Source organism: Panthera leo, chromosome C2 (genome assembly GCF_018350215.1).
Source record: "Panthera leo isolate Ple1 chromosome C2, P.leo_Ple1_pat1.1, whole genome shotgun sequence".
NCBI lineage: Eukaryota > Metazoa > Chordata > Mammalia > Carnivora > Felidae > Panthera > Panthera leo.
The window spans coordinates 57,007,653-57,027,732 of NC_056687.1; positions in this window are offsets into that span (position 1 = coordinate 57,007,653).

The following is a 20,080-nucleotide window of genomic DNA, read 5'->3' on the forward strand; positions in this document are numbered from 1 at the left end:
TTCCAAGAGCAGTGAAAATCCAATGACTGGTTAATAACTGGAACATAAACCTTTCACCAATCTCAGGCAACTTTTAAGGGTCATTCCAATAAGAGGGCTTCCAGTAGTATGGGTGAAAGCCTCTTGCATAAATCCATTGCAGTTAAATCTTGCCCTCTGCTCCATCCTGCTTTCTTTACTCCCTTCCTTTCTAGGTGTTGATCCTAGGAGAACTTTCCAGTAAATGTCCTGCATACAAATGTTCATCTCTGAAACTGCCTCCAAAACAACTCATTCTGAAACAGTTGGTGCTTCAGGGTCTGAGAAAGCAACTCTAAAATGAGATTTTGAATCTGGACCGTCTGATAACTAGGCTAGCAAGGAGAATATTATCACTAGTGGCCAATGTACAGATATAGCCCCTTTGCATGTGGTAGTAGTACAGTTGTTAAAACTGTTACTGGTTGTGAATTGAAATAATATACTAGAGGAAATGCAGTAGTAGATGCAATGTGTAGGGCAATGAAGTGAATTGTGTTTATAAGGGCAACAGAGTTTGATGGCTATTGTTGGGGGCCATTGATGAGTTTTAAAAAGACAATGAAAAGCTGATGGTGATTTATTACCAATTAAGGATTCATATGAAAAATAGATGGCCTCAATGGCAGCAAAGAAACTCTTTACCTGTGTCAGCTATAGAGGTTTCTGTGCCCTCAACATACCTGTCACTTCTCTCTTATCCATTTTAATTAACATTATGTCATGTATGTAGTAAATAAGTGTGATGTTCTATGGGATGTTCTCATAGTCCTATTAAGTCTTAGGCTACAGCTGTCCCTCAGTTACTTCAGACTCTGTGCACTAAGAGACCAACAGGCATGAATGAGGAATCGACATTTTTGCAGATTTAATTGACCTTAATGACGAGGAGTTGGGGATGCTGTAATACAAGTGGGACAGTGAGTAATATGTTTGGTACCAAGTGATCTTGCACAAATTACTTAACCTCTATGACTTCATTTCCTGATCTGTAAAATGGAGAGATTAATAATGGTAATAATTAAGGTTATTTTCATAATTAAATAAATTAACATATAAAAATAGAGTAATTTCTGATATCTTTTATACAAGTACTGTATAATATTAGCTATCATTATAGTTTCTATGAATTGTACCCAAATTTCATTGTTCACATTTTAAAAAAGGATATTGTACTTTTTAAAAATGTTTATTTATTTTGGGAGAGAGAGTGTGCACACGTGGTGGAGAGGCATAGAGAGAGAGGGAGAGATAGAGTCCCAAGCAGGCTCTGCACTATGAGCACAGAGCATGACACAGGATTTGCTGTAGGATTTGCTTTCACCTTATGGATCTATGCAACTAAAATATGACTTTCAGAGACAATTAGTTTATTGGCAGATGCTATTCTACAATTCAGTTATGTACCACCACATTAATGGTGGATGTTGGCCATGGTTGTCATCTTGTTAACTAAATCTTTCTAAGCATTGTTGATGGGGAGAACACAAGGCTCAGAAAGATTATTTCCTAGATTTTCCCATTAAGGACCAAAAAAAATATAATGTAGGCCTTGACTACTAACCATGGTGAGAATTTTCTACCTTATAGTTAAGCAATTTTTCCTATACCATATATGTCTGAAACCTGCATCAGATAGTTTAGTGTTTACAGCCTAAATATTAAGCAAACTCTATTTACTAGAGCAGTAGATCTCAAATGGTATGTATAAAAATCCTAAGAAAATGTTACTAAGTTACAACATCTCTTTTCCCAGTTCATCTCATTGTATATGATAACTATTCTCACATTGAGGCAGGTGAGAATGTGGGACGTGGGTGACTGGAAAATCCTCCTGGTAATTCTAACAACTCCTCATGGCTAGCATCACTCCTTATTGATTCAGAATTCAAGGCCAGATCCTTTTCTTCCATTCTATACCTAATTATGTTCCCAGGAAATTATTCAAACTCTTTAAGGCTACTACCACTATATAGCTTGCTTCCATATTTCTTGAGATTTTTCTGTCTACATTAGAAGCAGTATGGTCTTCCTGTAACCTATAATGCTTCAAATCTGGTTATTCCACAAGACGTTGACTCTGAACTTTCAATTTTATTACCCCTAGAAGATCTTTCCCTGACAAACAAAAATATTATTTGTTCTTTTTCCCATTCCTTGATAGAATTTTCTTCAAAAAGACACTGAAGTATCTAGATAATTGACCTCTGGTATGTCATTTTTATGTATTTCTTGAAGACAAAGCTCTGCCTTATTCAATCATGTGTTCCCCGCATTCTATGCTAATGCCTTGAACATAACAAAAGTTTACTATATATTTTTCCCTTTTCCTTTGTGAAGTCAACAGAATAGAGTGTGGTAATTTTTATCCTTTTCTGAGTATAAGAATCACCAGGAGAGTTTGTTTAAGAAGTAAATCCCTAGCTTCTTTCAGAAGAGAGTTTTATTCAATGGATGAGGGAAGGAGGTAAGTCATCTGCCAGTTCAACAGCACTCCCGGGTGATTCTAATAATGATGGCCATTAGAATAGTTGAAAAAACAGGAGTCTAGAGTTTATTCCATAGCTTTACAAGCCAGGAAACTTGATTTTGCCAGTAAACCCAAAGGTGATCAGGATCAGAGCAACACATTTACAATAAACTTGACCATAATGATAACATATTACCTTAAAATGAAAATTAGAACTACAGGGAGACTAATTAGCTAGTCAGTAAATTTTCTCCTATAAGGAAATTAACATGAACTATTATAAAATTATAACCAGAAAATTGCTTTGTGAACCAGGCCAGTTGTGTGGGCGATGTTCCAATCAGTGACAATGGCCTATTTAAAGTTGCTTCAGAAATAAAAAAGCTCTATCATTCAGTTATAATTATTTTTACAAATTTCCTTCTAGCAAAGAAATGTAGTGTAAAGTCCTTTAGGCAAAGAAGTTCTAATTTTGCTGCAGAATTTGGTAGTTTGTTTCTACTAGATTGCAATATCTGGGAAGGGTACTGTGTGCATTTTCACTTGGCAGATGAAGGCATTTTATATGCATGTGTACACACATACTGAAAACCATGCCAAAGTTTAGAAAAGATAAAGCACAATGCCTTTACACATGTTAGGGGACAATTCAGAAATACAGAAAAATGGCTACCTGTCTAGCACCATCATCATCAGGAACGAAATGGACAATTCTTTTTTTTTTTTTCAATATATGAAGTTTATTGTCAAATTGGTTTCCATACAACACCCCCATCAACCCTCAGTTTGGTCTCAGTTTTTAAGAGTCTCTTATGCTTTGGCTCTCTCCCACTCTAACCTCTTTTCTTTTTCCTTTCCCTCCCCCATGGGTTTCTGTTAAGTTTCTCAGGATCCACATAAGAGTGAAACCATATGGTATCTGTCTTTCTCTGTATGGCTTATTTCACTTAGCATAACACTCTCCAGTTCCATCCATGTTGCTACAAAGGGCCATATTTCATTCTTTCTCATTGCCACTTAGTACTCCATTGTGTATATAAACCACAATTTTTTTTATCCACGAAATGGACAATTCTAAACAAATATTCACTAGGAACTGATCAAAAAAGCATCAAGTTTCTGTCTATGAACAAAATAAGAAACTTCCAGAAGAACTACCAAAAGTAGCACAATATAACTGGAAAAAAAGTAAAGACGAAAAGAACTGATTTGGGTAAGAAGGAAAACAGTAGAAAACTAGGAGGAGGCGCAAAGAAGGCAGCCTCATTCCCCGGGGGATTCACACAAGCCTAGAAAACACCTTTTGGTCTCCCCCTCCCCTCCATAAACTAGTTTAAAATAAATGTGTGGATCCACAGATGCTAACATTTCAACTTCTGCTTATTGATATTTAAATGGGTTTTCATGAGTAAAATGTGTTCAATAGCCAAATATTTGTGATATCTCCTTGACATTACAGGTTAATTTTCAGAAGACTAGGGTAAACAGTGATTCTGTGCTATAGAATCACTAGAACAAAATCACTACAAAAACAATTATATGTGCAGTATCTTTTTGTAACATGTCTCTAGAACATTAGAGACTAAAACATTAGGAGACTTGGTGATGGAGAAAAGAAAACATTAAATTGAGAAAAGATTTCATGTGCACAAAAGCTACTAATGTGCATAAACAAGAATCTTTAAAATGTCATCCTGGTAGAATTTAACATTCGGGATATAGTATTCCCTTTAAAAGTACTCTACAAGTGGAGGATCTGCTGCTTAAAGAATTAAGGGATTTATATATAATTCTTTCTGCTTCTCTGTCACTAATTAACCAAAAGACCTTGGTAGCAAGTCACTCAAATTCTCCAACCCTCAGTTTCTTCTCCGTTTTCAAAACATAAATCAATTCTACAAATCTGGGGCCTGAGTTAAAATTAGTAAATGGTTGACTAAAGATGGCTACAGAATCTTAGCTCTTCCTCCCATCAAGAGGTAGAGCCAAATTCCCTTCCAGTTGAATATTTTTGTTTGAAGCCACTAAGTTTTAGAGTGGTTGTTTATATAGCAATAGATAACTGGGAAGGTGTAAAAGCTTTGCAAAAGTCTGGCTTCCTAAAGCGGGTTTCTCAACTAGGTTCTGTAGAACTCTAGGGTACTACAAGATATTGATAGAGGTTCTACAACAGATAGTAAGTTTTGTTGAAAAAGCATGATTTTTGAGCTTTGAAACTGTGCAGTGCTTGTGCTCACAGTAATGGATGGTGACCAGGCAGTTCTACTATGAATGCCATTATTGACCCCATATAGAAGCAAACAGTAGAATTGTCTTTAGTTGTTAGATTCCATTCTCCGGTTTTGGCATGAGAAGCTCTTGACAATTAGTGCTTTCTGTGTTGGAAGAAGGGGATGATGTTAGGTTAATGACAATAACCTCTCCTTTCCAAATTACCTTCCTCAATTTCCTATTACACATCGCCAACTGACTTACAGGCATGAACAAGCTCTATCAGTGTAACGGAATTTGGAGGGAAATTTTCACTATGAAGAAAAAATTATGATGTACTCAGGTGCACTTACCTCTTTTCTGTTGCTGGCCATATTGTAATACATAGATTACATAAATTAGAAATTACTTGTAATGGGATGATTTTTATTTTTATTTTTTGCAATTTTCCCATATAGCTATTTTTATTCCCTTTGATATTTTATATTTCATTAATCAATAATATTGATTCTATATTTCATTAAAATTTTTGGAATTACAAGCATGTCTGAAGATATACAATGTGGTGTTTTTGAAGAGGAGGTATAAAGAGGAAAACAAGAATTTGAGATCTACCCTAACATAATTCTGATAAAGCTCATGATGAAGACATTGAAAAAAATTCAAATAACAAACTCTGTGATAAGTCAATTTAGTGATGACATGTCACAATGTATTAAAGAGGTTTTGTGTCATAAACTAGAAACCAATAGCTTCTCTAAATAGGTTGAGTTGCCAACAGATGTTATCAGGAAATGTTATATTTCAGCATCTGTGAAATTTGAAAATGATAGTGAAATTCATATTTCTTTGCCTGTTGCAAAAAGCCGTCACCCAAATGCAAAAGGCAAAATATTTTTTTCTTCATTTTTGGAGAAGAACTGTCTTGGTATCTATACTGATGGTACTCCATTAGAAATTTATGTCTTTCTTGGGAAAAAAAGTGTATCATGAATGTGTTCACAACATACTATTTTCTTCACACCAAAAAGGTGCTGAGGTCAAATATTCTTGAAGATGAAGTAACAGAAGTCCTGAGTGATGGTCAAAAATTGGTTAGTTTTATTAAGCAAAAACTATTTCACTTAAGAATATTTCAGAAAACTCTGTAAAGACATATAAACAAGGTATTTAACTAAAGGAAAATTGCAGGAGTGCTGTCAAGAAATTAGCCAACCAGGTTTGGCAGAAATGCTTTGAAAATGAGACACGACCACACAACATTGGTCTATGAACTTGGCAGACATTTTCATCACATGAACCATTTGTACATACCTCTTTTAGGTCCCAGAGAATATGTTTGACTTCAAATGTGGCTATTCTTGGATATATTATGTTGCAAAAGAAATCATAAAATGTCTCCTTTGCTGCTTGGGCCTGAGACTAAGAAAAGAGATGAATAAATCCCAAGTCACATGGAAAACTCTTGAAAGTAGGGCAGAACTGTACCGCACAGTCTTTGTAGATAACTGGATGAATGAAACTTTCTCTGAATATACTTGTCAGCCAAAGAATGTAAATTTGAGAGACAAGGATGAACTTTGTGAGCTATATCTGATCATACACCGGAGACACAATGGACTGATCTCCTCTATGATCTCCTCTAGACTAGTTCTAGATTTTGAGGGGTGGGGAAGAGTATCCTCCCATTTTAAGAAAGAAGTGAACATTTTGCAATACTTTTCAACTTCTTACATGTTTTTTTCAACTTCTTACATGTAAGCCTTTTCTGGTTCATCAAGTATCAAAAGCAATGGCAGAAATTGTTTCATTTTAACTAAAAAAAAATTATCTGTGTGGCTTCATATCTGTTTCAATCATAAGTTGAGTATTTGTGCAGCAAAAACAAAACAAAACAAAAAACGTTTTTCATTAAAAGGTAAAATTTTATTTTTTTAAATTTATTTTCAAACCTTGCACTTCTATGATATATAGATACATAAGTAAGATGAAGTAACCAACTTGTGAATAACTGATACTTTTAAGTCTATGACTAAGTCTTATGTCACTTATTAGAAAATATATTTTCATAATTTGTATAAAGTTTGTGTCATATCCTATATTTTTACTCAGAGTGCTTTTGCTTATGACTTTATACTTTTGTCATTCTATATTACCAATAGTTTTTTATATTGCAAATAGTATCAACTGTCAGTTTGCAGCTTGCATTTAAATTAAATCTACCAAGTGTGCATTTAGAAGAAATAAATATGATTTTGGTTTAAGCCAGTTGTTTAACAGAAATTAATTATGTGTGCCTTATGAGTGTTTAAACCTTATAAAACAAGAAGAAAAAGATTATGGAAGATTAAGAAAAAGTGATTTGAGAGAAACCCAAAGCCATATCAAATCTAAGCAAAATGCAAATATGTTTACATCTTGTTAAAGAAGGGAACTAGAAGTCAGGGAACTTGTACTTGACATTTTAGGGAAAAAGGAGAAGGAGAGGAGTGAGTCATGCCAGAAGTTAGAAGATCCAAATGGCAAAAAGGGGAGATGTAGAGAATTGTACATGCTGCTGACTACTTTTTTGGAGAAATAAGTTCAGAGAAAACATGAGAAAATAGGTGTGGGACCGTGAGAGAGACACTGACACAGAAGAAAGGAGAAGCTTTGAAGAGATGTTAGCTGAGGCTGAGGTGAGCCAGGAAGCCAGGGGATACAGAAGAGGCTGGTAAAGTGGCTCATCCCCGAACTATGGGATAGACTGTATGTAAAGGAGATTCTCTGGGCAGTAATTGTAAGGGAGTATTAGAGAGCCTCTTAGATTACCTGAAGAATATTCTTATTTGAATGAAAAAATTCAGAAATTTTAGCTCCTCCATCTTCAAAGAGTTATGAGGTTCTTATTGAGGCCAAGAACAAGGCAGAGAAATAAAGTGGTAAACCGGGAAGTGGAACCAGAACTGTATTCAAATCCAAATTAATGCATAAAGTAAGGAGTTCAAATGAAACAACGGAGTACATGTCATGAGTAGGAATATTTTTACTACTGCTAGTAATAACTCTAACTGAAGGACTGGGCACGTGCAAGGCTAAAGAAATCCTGTAAGTAGAGAGAACAAGAAGAAAGTGAAAATGGAACATCCAAGTCCCAAGACAAAAGACTTGGGAGAAGCAGTTTATTTCTGCTTCCTTTGGTGGTGGCCTTCAGAGCTGTCCACTCATGGAATGGGGGAAGACTCTGCTTAGCTGCGTTTTACCACATCTTTACTATATATCTGTGGAGAACCAACTTCGCCCTTTTTCTTTCTCAAAAAAAGTCTTGGTAGTAAAATATCCAACAATGATACATTAAATGATTCACTCCTTATGGTGAGAATTGGCTGTACTTGGCTGTTCCTTTTTCTGTATATACTTCCATTTCTCTACCATAACATGGTCACAAGCGTTTGGGGCATTACAGCTTTCCAAAATAGCAAAATATCTTACTGGTATTTTATGAGTGCTCTAATTGGCTCTATTTTCTTAATTACTTCTAAGTTCACAATTTTAGAACTCTGGTAGTATCTATATTAACATATATCTGATGACAAAATGCTAATGTTTTGTCTTAAAAACATTCCTAAACCTGACAATATAAGCCACAGTGGACTAGAGAGTGTCTTCTCTAATTTTGGGTTCTGTCACTTCATTCTGTGTCACTTAGTTCCTCTGTCTGTCATCACTCAGATTTGTGTAATACATACTTTCTAAGTTACCCTGGCAATCAGCTTCTCGGAAGGGCCATGCCAGATCCTTTAATCTTTCCCAAAGCTTGCCTTTTCTCAGTCATAATTAAATGATAATTATAAAACCCTACATGATCCCAGCTAAGATGAAGTAGGTAATAAAATGAATTATTTTTTGCCTCTGATATCTGAACTTCTTGCTGGACTGCTTATAAATTAATCTAACATAAGAAGAAAAAAAGTATCTTCTGGTAGATAAATTTGTAAAACTTAGTAATCTAGAACAAAAGTTTTTGATGATAATCACAGCTTTTTTATTTGTTTCTGAAGTTAAAATTTCATGGAGAAAATTTTATTTATTTACTTATTTATTTATTTGCTTATTTATTTATTTATGTATTTTTGATAAGAGACATATAGTTTCTATGTATATGGATGACTCAGATTTCACTTCTTGTAATTGTAACCCAGTGGTCTGGGTTCTTTTTCTGAAAAGTACTGGAGCAAGGCTTAATGTTTTCGGGAATCCAGGCACATGGAAATTGTCTAAATCTTCATTACTCAGTGGAGCACTATTTGACCAAAGGTCAAAATATACTCTAGAGGCAGTGTCATCACCCTTTGATGATGGTGTAAGGTCAGTAAATATTGGTAAGTCCCTTGGGTTCTGAGGATTCTAACAGTATGGCATGGAAAAGTAAGATTAGACAGCAGAAATTATGGGCTCCAGTAGATTTTGTGCTATTTGGATTTTCACAAAACTGTGGACTGTGGCACATGGCTGAGCTCTCCCAATGCCGTCCAGACATTCCTTGAGGGTGACTCATCTAGTTTTGAGTATCACTGACTATACGCCTCACTGCTTTCTTTCACTTTTATACAGAAAGCCTAAGGATCATTGGGGGAAAATGAGAAATGAGTTTCAAAGGAGGCTTTAACAAGTAGAAGGCATAGAGTTTGCACCATGAAGGAAGAAAAGCAATGGAGAAAGTAATTAAAGTGTGCAGAGACTCATTGAATTTAGCAAGCTAAATAAAGCTGTGGTTGGGCTGCATCATGGTTAGCATTATTCAGGAGCACCACTATTTTCTTTCGTTCTTCTCTGGAAGTAACCATGAATCATATTCTTCCAGTTACTTTACAAAAGGCGGTGCTTGTGAGAAAGTACATGTCATTGAGATGTGGTACATTGTCACTGAGCTGTGTGATTTGAATTGCAGTCAGGAATTCTCAGAGAGTTTTCTACCTGGATTATGACATAGTCATTCTGACAGGGGCGTCTTAGAGGTTGCGTAATTGGAGATGAGACATATTCCTTTCCTTTTTGGTCTGTTTGTTTTTGTTTTTTGTTTTTTTGTGTTTGTTTGTTTGTTTGTTTGTTTTTGGCAAGGCAGTGCACACTGAGCTTTGGTTAAAGTGCTCTTTACTCCGTGTATATCTGGTCATATCCTTCAGTGTTTCTACTCCAGTTACTGGATAGAGTCCAAAGCCCTTAGTATGGCTCCACATGCCCTTCACAATACGTCTTCTGGTTCTTCCATCCAGCCTCATGTCTTGCCCCCAGTTCAGAACCCAGGCTTTGTCATTCAGAATACCTGTAGTCCCAGCAAGATTCTCATAGGCACGTACTGACAGGTGCATTATCTCACCTTTATCAACCTCATCCCTTTCCTTCAACACACAGTACAGGTTTTGCCTCCTTTGTGAAGACATTTCTCACATCTCATAAAGTTCTTCCTGTTCCCACAACTCCTATAGCTTTTCTAGCACTGATCACATTTACACAGCCCTACCTCTTGAGCAAGACCATAAGCTGTATCATATTCATTTTTACATCCCTTAGAGCACAGCAGTGCCTGAAATAATACAGGAGGTCCATTTATTTTTAAATTTGAAATTTTTAATGATTTTTTGCTTTGCCTGTAAGGGAAATGTTGCTGGTAGCTTCTAAGATTGCTTCCAAAAAACTTACCTTCTGCATTTATGCTCTTATATAATTCCCTGCCCTTGGACTGAATTTATTGACTCACTTCTAGTAAAGATAATGCAGCAGATGTGATGGGCTATCGCTTCCAAGGTTAGGCTACAAAAAAGTTGTGACCCCTACCTTGTTAATTTCTCTCTCTCTCTCTCTTCTCACTCCCTCTGAGCAAAGCTACACAATTTTGTGATCTTTGTGTACTCCTAGGGATTTAGTTTCTCATAATTTCATCTCACTCTGAGTTACTGCTTCTCTTCATTTCCATATTTCAGTCTCTTCTTTATTCACATATCAATCTCTTCTCTATCTTTGTTTTGACTCAGGTGTTGGACACAACAAATTTTCCTAGATTTCAACAAATCCACTCACCCAATGCACTTGTATATTTAGAAGACTCTCTAAAAGTTTAGGTCAGGGAAGAAATTTACAGTCCAATAATGTACATAATTAAAATTGCATGTTAGACCTTTCTTTTCTTAAGTCCTTAAGGGATGCCCACCCATGGATCTGTTCAGCAGCATTTTTTTCTATCAAGTATCAGCTCAAAACATGTTTCCTGATTCTTTCTCTATTTTTCAAACTCTTTTCCCAGTAAGTTTATCTTTATCTCTAAGGATTTATTTATGTGCTTTTCTAAACAGAAGTATATCTACTCTGGATCTGAAACTTAAGTAGCCCAGAAAAATAGGCAGAAACTAGACATTCTCTTCTTTTTTTTTCCTGTCTCTTGTAACAGTCTGAAATAAAAAGGATGAAGATATTTTTCCCCACTGGTATGCTTTGTGTCATCTCAAAAAAGCAAAAAGCTTTAATAGTTAGCTTTTTTTAAAACATAGGTGCTTTTTTTGGGATGAGCACTGGGTGTTGTATGGAAACCAATTTGACAATAAACTTCATATATTGAAAAATAAAATAAAATAAAATAAAATAAAATAAAATATAGGTGCTTTCCCCAGAAGTGTATATAAAAATTTTAGCACATAAAAGGCATTTACTTCTTTTTGTTGTTATTCTTCCTTTAATAACTATTGGTCAAATTATTTCATCTCCGTTGGCCTTGCCAGTCATCTAGGCAACATGCAACATTTTTTGAGCCCACATTTGTACCAGAAAAAAAAAAGATAAAATGATAAACAAAGTAGCCTCTTCCCTCAAGCTATTTGTTTCTGACTATAATACATATTGACTGTCCTTGCTATATACATATATAAACACGACTGTATGGTGGGTTATGTATGTATCTTTATGTGTCTTCTGTGTCTGTGTGTTTTCTGGAATATTTTTTCACACTAGTTCTACTTCTGCATGCTCAGACTCTCCATCTTCCATACTCAAGTCTATGGTAATCTCCCTCCCTCATTTAAAACAAAAAAGCCTTTAGGGGCGCCTGGGTGGCTCAGTCAGATAAGTGTCGGACCTCAGCTCAGAGCATGATCCCACGGTTGGTTGGTTCAAGCCCCTTATTGGGCTCTGTCCTGACAGCTCAGAGCCTGGAGCCTGATTTGGATTCTGTGTCTTCCTCTCTCTCTGACCCTCCCATGCACACGCTCTGTATCTGTCTCAGAAATGAATAAATGCTTAAAAAAATCCTTGAATTCTCCATTTTGAAGTTATGTTCCTGAACTTCCATAGCACGTTGTATGTACTTCTTTTATGGACTTCCACTTTCATTCATTTATTCCAAATCTATAAATGTCTCATATCTCCTTTTGACTATTGACAATTTGATGAAAGTCTCCCCATTTGGTTCCTTTTTGTGTCCTTCACAGTCCCTGCTGAAATGCTTGCCCCTTACAAATATGCAGTAAAAATTGACATTTTATCATCTACTTCCCCATTTGGAATCTAAGAATCTTCTTTGACTCTGTATCAATTACTTATTGCATCATTTGAGTCAAATTTCATGTTTCTTTTTTCATAGTATACTTAAAAATCTACTTTTCCCTTCTTACATGAATAAAATAAAATCTTTAGTCCCTCCCTGTCCTATCTTGGTAAACTTAAAACAGCTTTCTCTGGAAACTTATACTAGATTCTGTGGCCAAAATGATTTTCTCCTTTGTTCTCTTAAAAATTTCAGCTGCCTCCTTGAAATAAATCACTGCTTTCTCCTCAGACTTTCCATTAAAAAAAAAAAAAAGAAATTCCTTGCCTGAGCTTCCTAGCTGTCAGTCTCAATTACAGAATTAAATATCGTTGTTTATTCTTATTAATAAAGATATAAACCACACAGTAAAATATCTGTTTTGATAATTACTTTTTAGATTAATTTTTATCTCAGTAATGTTTTGCTCTCTGAGCAGAGAGGGAAAAAAGAAAAAAGAAAATCTGAGACTTTAAGATTATAATAAAGATATTTAATACTATAACCATTACTTTAAAAAAATAAAAGAAAGGCTAACAGTATATACTGGATTATTATGCTTTTTATATGTTTAGTTAATGCTAAATAGTTACACATTATTAGGATCATATTTTGGGATTTGTATGTATAAATATGTATATGGTAACCACTCAAAAATATGTACTGATTGATGGCATTTCTAAAGAAGTTGTATGAACTGATAAAAATGACATCATATAAATCTGATAAAATGAAAAGAAATATGCAACTTCTCAGAAAATACTTAATGGAGAATAACCCCAAATTCTATGGATACTTTGTAACCATGTAAATACTATGCCCTAACTTAAGAATGGCATTGGGGGTGGAAGGTAGAGACAAAAACTAGAAAATAGCCTGAAATAACCTTCATGGGACTGGGTTATATCAATTAGTTCATGTGGTTCTCTATTAAACAGAAATAAAAGTCTGGACTCCCTCACAGTCAATTAGAATTCCCAGGAACTTCTTAGATCATTGCTTTTTCCCAGGGAAACAGAATTTTCTATATTTCCTTGGTATTGGAAATAGAACAATTATATATCCTAGAGTGCACAGAACCATATCTGTTTTTTAAAGGCCTTTACACAGCTAGATTGTATATCAAAATATATGTCCCAAATATAATTCTGAAAAAGAAACGGAACCCTAGAATTTTCGGAGTCAGAATTTCAGAATTTTGGTGTTCTAAGTTTTAGGTTTCCTCTTAGAGGCAGCTCTCTCTTCTCTAAACACTGTATTATTCTACTAACAATGTGGTTTGGTTGAATAAATAGAACAAAATAATACTTTACCTCCAGCCATTGGAAAGACCAGAGCCTGGGGGCCAATCCATTAGCTCAGCTATCAGATTCTATCTCTCAAACATAAATAAAGACTCTAGAACATGAGTTTGGGTATTTGAACTGAAACTGCATATAGATTCAGATTTGTTCCTTCATTTTCTTTTAACGTTTGTTTATTTATTTATTTTTTTTTTTGAAAGAGAGAGAGAGAGAGAGAGAATGCAAGCAGGGGAGGGCCAGAGAGAGAGGGAGAAAGAAAGAGAATCCCAAGCAAACTCTATGCTATCAGTGCAGAGCCTGATGTGGGGCTCGAACTCACAAACTGTGAGATCATGACCTGAGCTGAAATCAAGAGTGGGAGGCTTAACCAACTGAGCCACACAGGTGCCCGTCTTTTTCATTTTTGACTACATGTACAATAACGAGAAGGAAACAAAGCTGGTCTCCTCTCTTGACTAGAAAACAAAACAGACACACCAACAAAAGCTCTGGTACTGCAGGCCTCCAGGTTCTCAAAGATTGTCTCCAGTGAGGCCTGGCTGAGATTTGCTTCTTATTCTTCCATATAGCCTTCTATTTAAGTTAGCTTCAATGAGGTCCGTACCAAAACATCTGGACTAAAACACCAGTATTTGAGCTATAAGTTGCTATTACTGGGGAAAACACCATACAATTGAAGCAGATTTCTGCTCATCCCAATTAAAATATACTTTAAAGAGAGATACTCCATGGAAGGCAGATTTTTTTTTCCTTGACAATATTACTTCTCTTCCTTAACTACCACAACAAATATTTTAAAGCAGAACTTACCTTAAACATTATTCCTTGTAAAAAGTTGAAAAAAATTATTCAAATTACTATTATAACCAATCAAAGAGAGCAGAGAAACAGCCTGATCATCTTCTTTCGTGCTTTCAACTAACTAGCTGAATGGTTATGGACAATTCACTTTCTCATAACCATAGCTGGGAATCAAGGGCCAGTTGCCTCATCTAAACACAGAGGTTATATTAGAAGGCATCAAAGATTTGTGCTCACAGGAAAGAACTTCAGTTCTAAATTCATAGGAAGTGGTGCCAAAGAAAAATTATAAATAGGCACAATTAGATTTTTCCAAGTTTTCAATTAACTTGCTCAGCTGTGAGCATTGTGATAAGATTGCGATGTAATTGTGATTAATGTTGTCATCATTATGATAATTTTTATCATAACAAATCAGGAGGAGATATCCCACAGCCACAAAGGCAACAATACAGCACAGATTGCTGCTAATACTAATAATGTCTTTCATTTACATAGAGTTTTACAGCTTAAGAAAATACTTTCTATACATTATCACATTTGATCTCACACCTACTCTATGAAATGTGCTTTGATAACATATGCCCACAGAAATTTGAAGGTAGAACCATGAAGCTCACCGACAGGGGATTTCCAACATAGGGGAGAAATTGGTATGATTTATAATGCAAATAAAACTGTGATTTCCAACATCTTAAGTGGGTATGTAGGTCAAAGACCACTTTGGAATCTGAAAAGAGACATAAACCTTTGCCAATAAATGTGCATGCCTACAATTATTGACACTTGAAATCAATAAATAGAACCCCTACAAGCTCAAGGATCCCTCATTATTTACCCTTGATTCTAAATCTAGGATGTTGGACATTTTGGGAAGTCATTAAAAAAATGGAAAAAAAAACAATTTTCTGATATTTGTAAATGTAGATAGAAGGAGGAAAGATATTTAATATTTGTTGAGTGATGCCTAAGTGTTAAATATTTTATATTCTTGTCCCATTTAATGCTAATACAGTAAGAATAATCTTCAATTTATAGTTAAAGTTCAGATAGATTTAGTAACTTGTCACACAATTAGAAAGCAATAGGGGAATTTAAAGTTAAGTGTCTCTGGTCTGCCCAAAGTATGACTTTAAACTTTAATATTATTATTTTCTTAATTTGAGAGAGAGTGTGTGTGAGTGGGAAAGAGGGATGGAGAGAGAGAGAGAACCTTAAGCCCTGATATGTGGGTCTCAATCCCACAATCCTGGGATCATCATCTGACTAGAAATGAAGAGTTTAGTGCTCACTCAACTGAGCCACCCAGGTGCCCCTAAAATAGTCTAAGTGCCTCTGGCTTATAGAAAGGATGTATTTTTGTAACTGCACCATACCAACATGTTAACATACTGTGTAGGAAAAGAAAATGAACACTTTGTTCTTGTAATTGTTGCTTAAGAATTTAGATGCCCATCTTTTAGAATTTAGATGAATTAGTTCTTTTAGAATTTAGATGTTATAACTACATGCTTAAAGTTTTTAACAAGAGGTGAGGAGAGATGGTGTAGTGTGTGAAGAGGTGATGATGTTGTGTTATATGTGAGAAGTTGTTCATATTGTAAGGATATATTTGAGGTAGAGAAGACTAGAGACATGGCAAGAGTTGGGTAAGCATATCTCAGGCCAGTCAGAAAATATGCTTTACCTCTGGCATCAGAAGCAAGGAAGAGATATAAGCATTCCTACCAGAGTAAAATATAGGACTCCCATGAAGGAAAAGGTAGGGTCATAGCCGCCACCTATCTTTAGCTATGTAAGCTCTGCTTCAGGCCTAGAGCTCTCCTAGCACGCTTGGAAAGATCACCCTTTGGTTATCCTTGGAGTTACACTCTTAACATGGTCACACCTTACCATGAGTGTGATCTTTGGTCTATCCTTACCATGCATGCCTTTATTGAGCTAACCCTGTAATTCTTACCCTATTTCCTTGAACGAACTTCACAACATTGTCCTTAGTACCTTTCAGGGTCATCAGTAATAGACTATGAGTGAAAATGAAGCTCTTTAGTTCTCTGTCCCTTGTTTCCCTTCAGCCAGTCTGGTTGCCAAAGGATGGAACCAGCACCCTAGAGTAGCTTCTAACAGAAGACTTCACCAGAGCAATTCCCATGGAAGCTTCTCCTGGGAATTCAATGCTACCATTTTTGGCCAAAGAGAAGGTCATTTCTCTAAAGACTAAGGCCCTGGAATTCTCAGTTCTTTGCTTTGTTGCTGTTGTTGCTGTTGTTATTTGTATATGTAATATGCTTCCTTCACAATCTCCATGACAATGCTACATGATTCTCCAGCTTGGCCAAGGGTCAGAATCATCTGTTGATTGCAGGACTTTATGCTTAGGGCTTCCAATTTGGTAAATCTGAGGAGGGATCCAGAAATCTAGCCATTCATCTATCTCTCTATCCATGTATCTGTCCACATTTTTTTTGTTAACTCCCCAGATTACTTGATAATCAGTTTGGAGTATCTCTGCTCTATAGAACACACAGGAGCAGGTACACAGTTGAGATTTTTTACTTGGAATATCACTCAGAAAGAAATATTCCAAAAATAATTCAGAGTTTTGAATATGTTATAATGCATTTTAGGAGGCATGATCATTTTTATTAGGGCAGCTTGGAGTGAAGACTGCATGCATATTAAGATATAAGTACACAGGTCTGTGTTATTCATCAAGTTTGGCACAAGCTGCGTGTGCCCAAAAAGTTACTATCTCTTCTAGTTAACAGATCCACCTCATGCTTGAGACTTCTTTCCTCAGCTTCAGGCTGAACCTACCTTTTTGGTATCACAACATCCAGAGAAAGAAAGGCACTTTTCTGTTTGAAACTCTGATTTATCATCCAAACTTCAAATCCAGAAAAACCTCCTCAAAGTCACTTGAACTTCTACAAAACCAGACCTTCCCTGCTTTAATTTCAGCCTAAGTGAGCACATCTTGGGTTTACCTCTATTCTGAGTTACCTTTTCTGTAATAACCTTAATATTTATGCCCATTTATAGCTCTTGTTTACCTAAGAACGGCTACCATAATAGGTCCTCATTCCAGCTCTACTGCCTCAAGTTCGTGATTTCCTCCAACTTATCAGAGTTAGTCCATACATTTGTCTTTCCCACATGAGACTTGTCAAGCAGGGATATCCTAACTTGATCAATAAGAAGGAGCAGTTTCTACAAATCTATGTAGTGCAAAAAAAAAAAAAAAATAGCTAGGATTCTTAACTTAAAAACAGCTGGATGGCAAGCATCACCACAGGGTTTTAAAAATTCAAAAGGAAAACTAAAGAATGCGGATTCTTGAACTTGCCATTTTAAGTTCTTTTTGAAGATTCAGGAGAAAAGACAAAGAACAAAGCAAGTCAAAAAATAAAATTGAGAAAGTAACAATGTAAGGTCACTTATAGGATAAAAGCTAAAACAAAAAGAACAAGTAATAGCAGAATGCTAAAAATCCAGGTGTGACTCCACATCTCAGCTAATTTGATTTGGTTATCTAAGCTCATCTTTATAAGGTTTTGCCATCTGGATTTATATGGATTACCACATGAAGCTTCTGCTATTTCCTTTGTGAGAGCCCAAATCTACTATTTCCTGATTTCATTAACACATTTTCTTTACATTTCCCTGCAATTCCCAGTGATTTCAACTTCAATTTAGTGTAGGCAATAATTGACTCCTGGTTAGTTCTGAGCTTCATTCACAGGAAAAAGATCAATATTGTGTACTGTAGTTTCTGACAACTATTCTGACTGCGCTCAGAGGGAGACAGATTTTTGTATCTTCAAGACAGAAATCAGAGGTGTCTGGGTGGCTCAGTCAGTTAAATGTCTAATTCTTGATTTCAGCTCAGGTCATGATCTCAGGATTCATGAGATCGAGTCGAGCTGGGAATCAGACTGAGCTGACAGCATGGAATCTGCTTGGAATTCTGTCTTTCCCTTTCTCTCTGCCTCTCTCTCTGTCTCTCTCTCAAAAAAATAAATAAACATTAAAAAACAATAGAAATCATGGGGTCTGGTGAACATAGCAAAGCAAGAGTCACAAAACAGAAGTTGGAGGGGACAGAGTTAAGATGGTGGAGCAGCATGGAGACCCTCAGCTTGTCTCATCCCTGAAACACAGCTAGATCAGCACCAAACCATTTTGAACACTAGGAAATTGATCTGACGATGAACAAATCTGCATAACTCGAGCCACAGAACTCAGCAGGTACACCGTGTGGAGAGGTGAACTTGGAGAGAGAAAAGCTGTGGATTGTAGGGAGCTGTTTTTGTTGAGAGAAGACAGAGAGAGAGAAAAGGGGAGAGTATGGTGAATCAGGATCATGCAAGAAAAACACTCCTCCAAAAGTAGCTGGAGAGAGAGAGAAAGAGTGAAAACACTCACAGGGAACTTAACAAGAAATTTGTTCTCCAAAATCATTGACAGAGAGAAAGGGAGAAGGTGTCAATTCTGCCAGGATTCTATAAACAGAATCAGAGTATGAAGTTCTGGAGCTCAGTGCCTGGTGGTGCTCTGGTAAGGAAGCAAGGAGCATCCCCAGGAGCAGGCACTGGGGACTGAGGAGTCCATGTACCACATGGGGAGAAGTGATTCCCCTGCTTGGTGAGCATTTGGTAGAGGCCATATGGCCTCCCCACAAGCAAAGGTCCCAGTGGACGCCAGAGAGCAGCCACGTTTGCTGGTATTGGGACAGATGCCAGAGTGCCATGAAACCTGGTGCTGGCTATCTGTTGTGATTTGCCACAATCTCTGGACCTCTGTTGCTGTGTGGACAAGATGGCACCAGCCATTGTTCAGCAATACCCTCCCTCAGAGAGTTGGTACAGATCCAAGCTGCAGGGGGTCTCTGAAATGTGGGGTTTTGACAGACAACACCGTCTGAGATAAAATTCTGGAGGGAGGTGCTGCCTGGCAAGAGGACACCTTGGACATGTACAGGGTAGAGGTAGGGAGAAGACAAAGGCCTAAAACAAAGGAGGGGTGCTTGATCTCCCATCAGTGACCATGCAAAGTTCCTGTGCCAGAGACTAGGGAGCTGCTAGTCATTTTCACCTCTCCCGTGCATGCACATGCTAGCTACACTGATCCATTCCAGTAAGCTAAGCAGCACCACCTAGTGGAAAACAGAGCCATTAAACCAAGCCCCACCCAAATGCACCCCCCAAGCACATCCCCTAGAAGACCAACACAAGTCACTCCACCTACTTAGTGTACACACTATAGAGTACTTCATAGTTTCAGTTCTAGGGGAAACTGTATGTAACTTTATTCAGATTTCATTCTGTTTGCTGCTTCATTTATTTGTTTCTTTTCTTTGATTCTGTTTTTACTTGTTTTCTTTTTTCCTTTTCTCTCTTTCTTTCTTTCTTTCCTTCTTTGTCATTCTTGGATACAGAAAGAGAAAAATTTATTTTTTTACATTATTTAAAAACTTTTTTATTCTATTTCATTTTCTTTATTTCATTTTACTCTATTTTATTAGACATTTTTTGTTTTTAATTTTTTAAACTTTTTTTCTTTTCTTTCCTTTCCCTTTTTTCTCTATTCTATCAAGCTTCTTTCAACAAGTAGACCACAATACACATAGGATCCAGCTTTATTTATTTGATTTTTTGTTTTGTTTTTAATTTTTTAATTTTCATTTTTATTTTATTAATTTGTTTTTTCCTTCAAAATGAC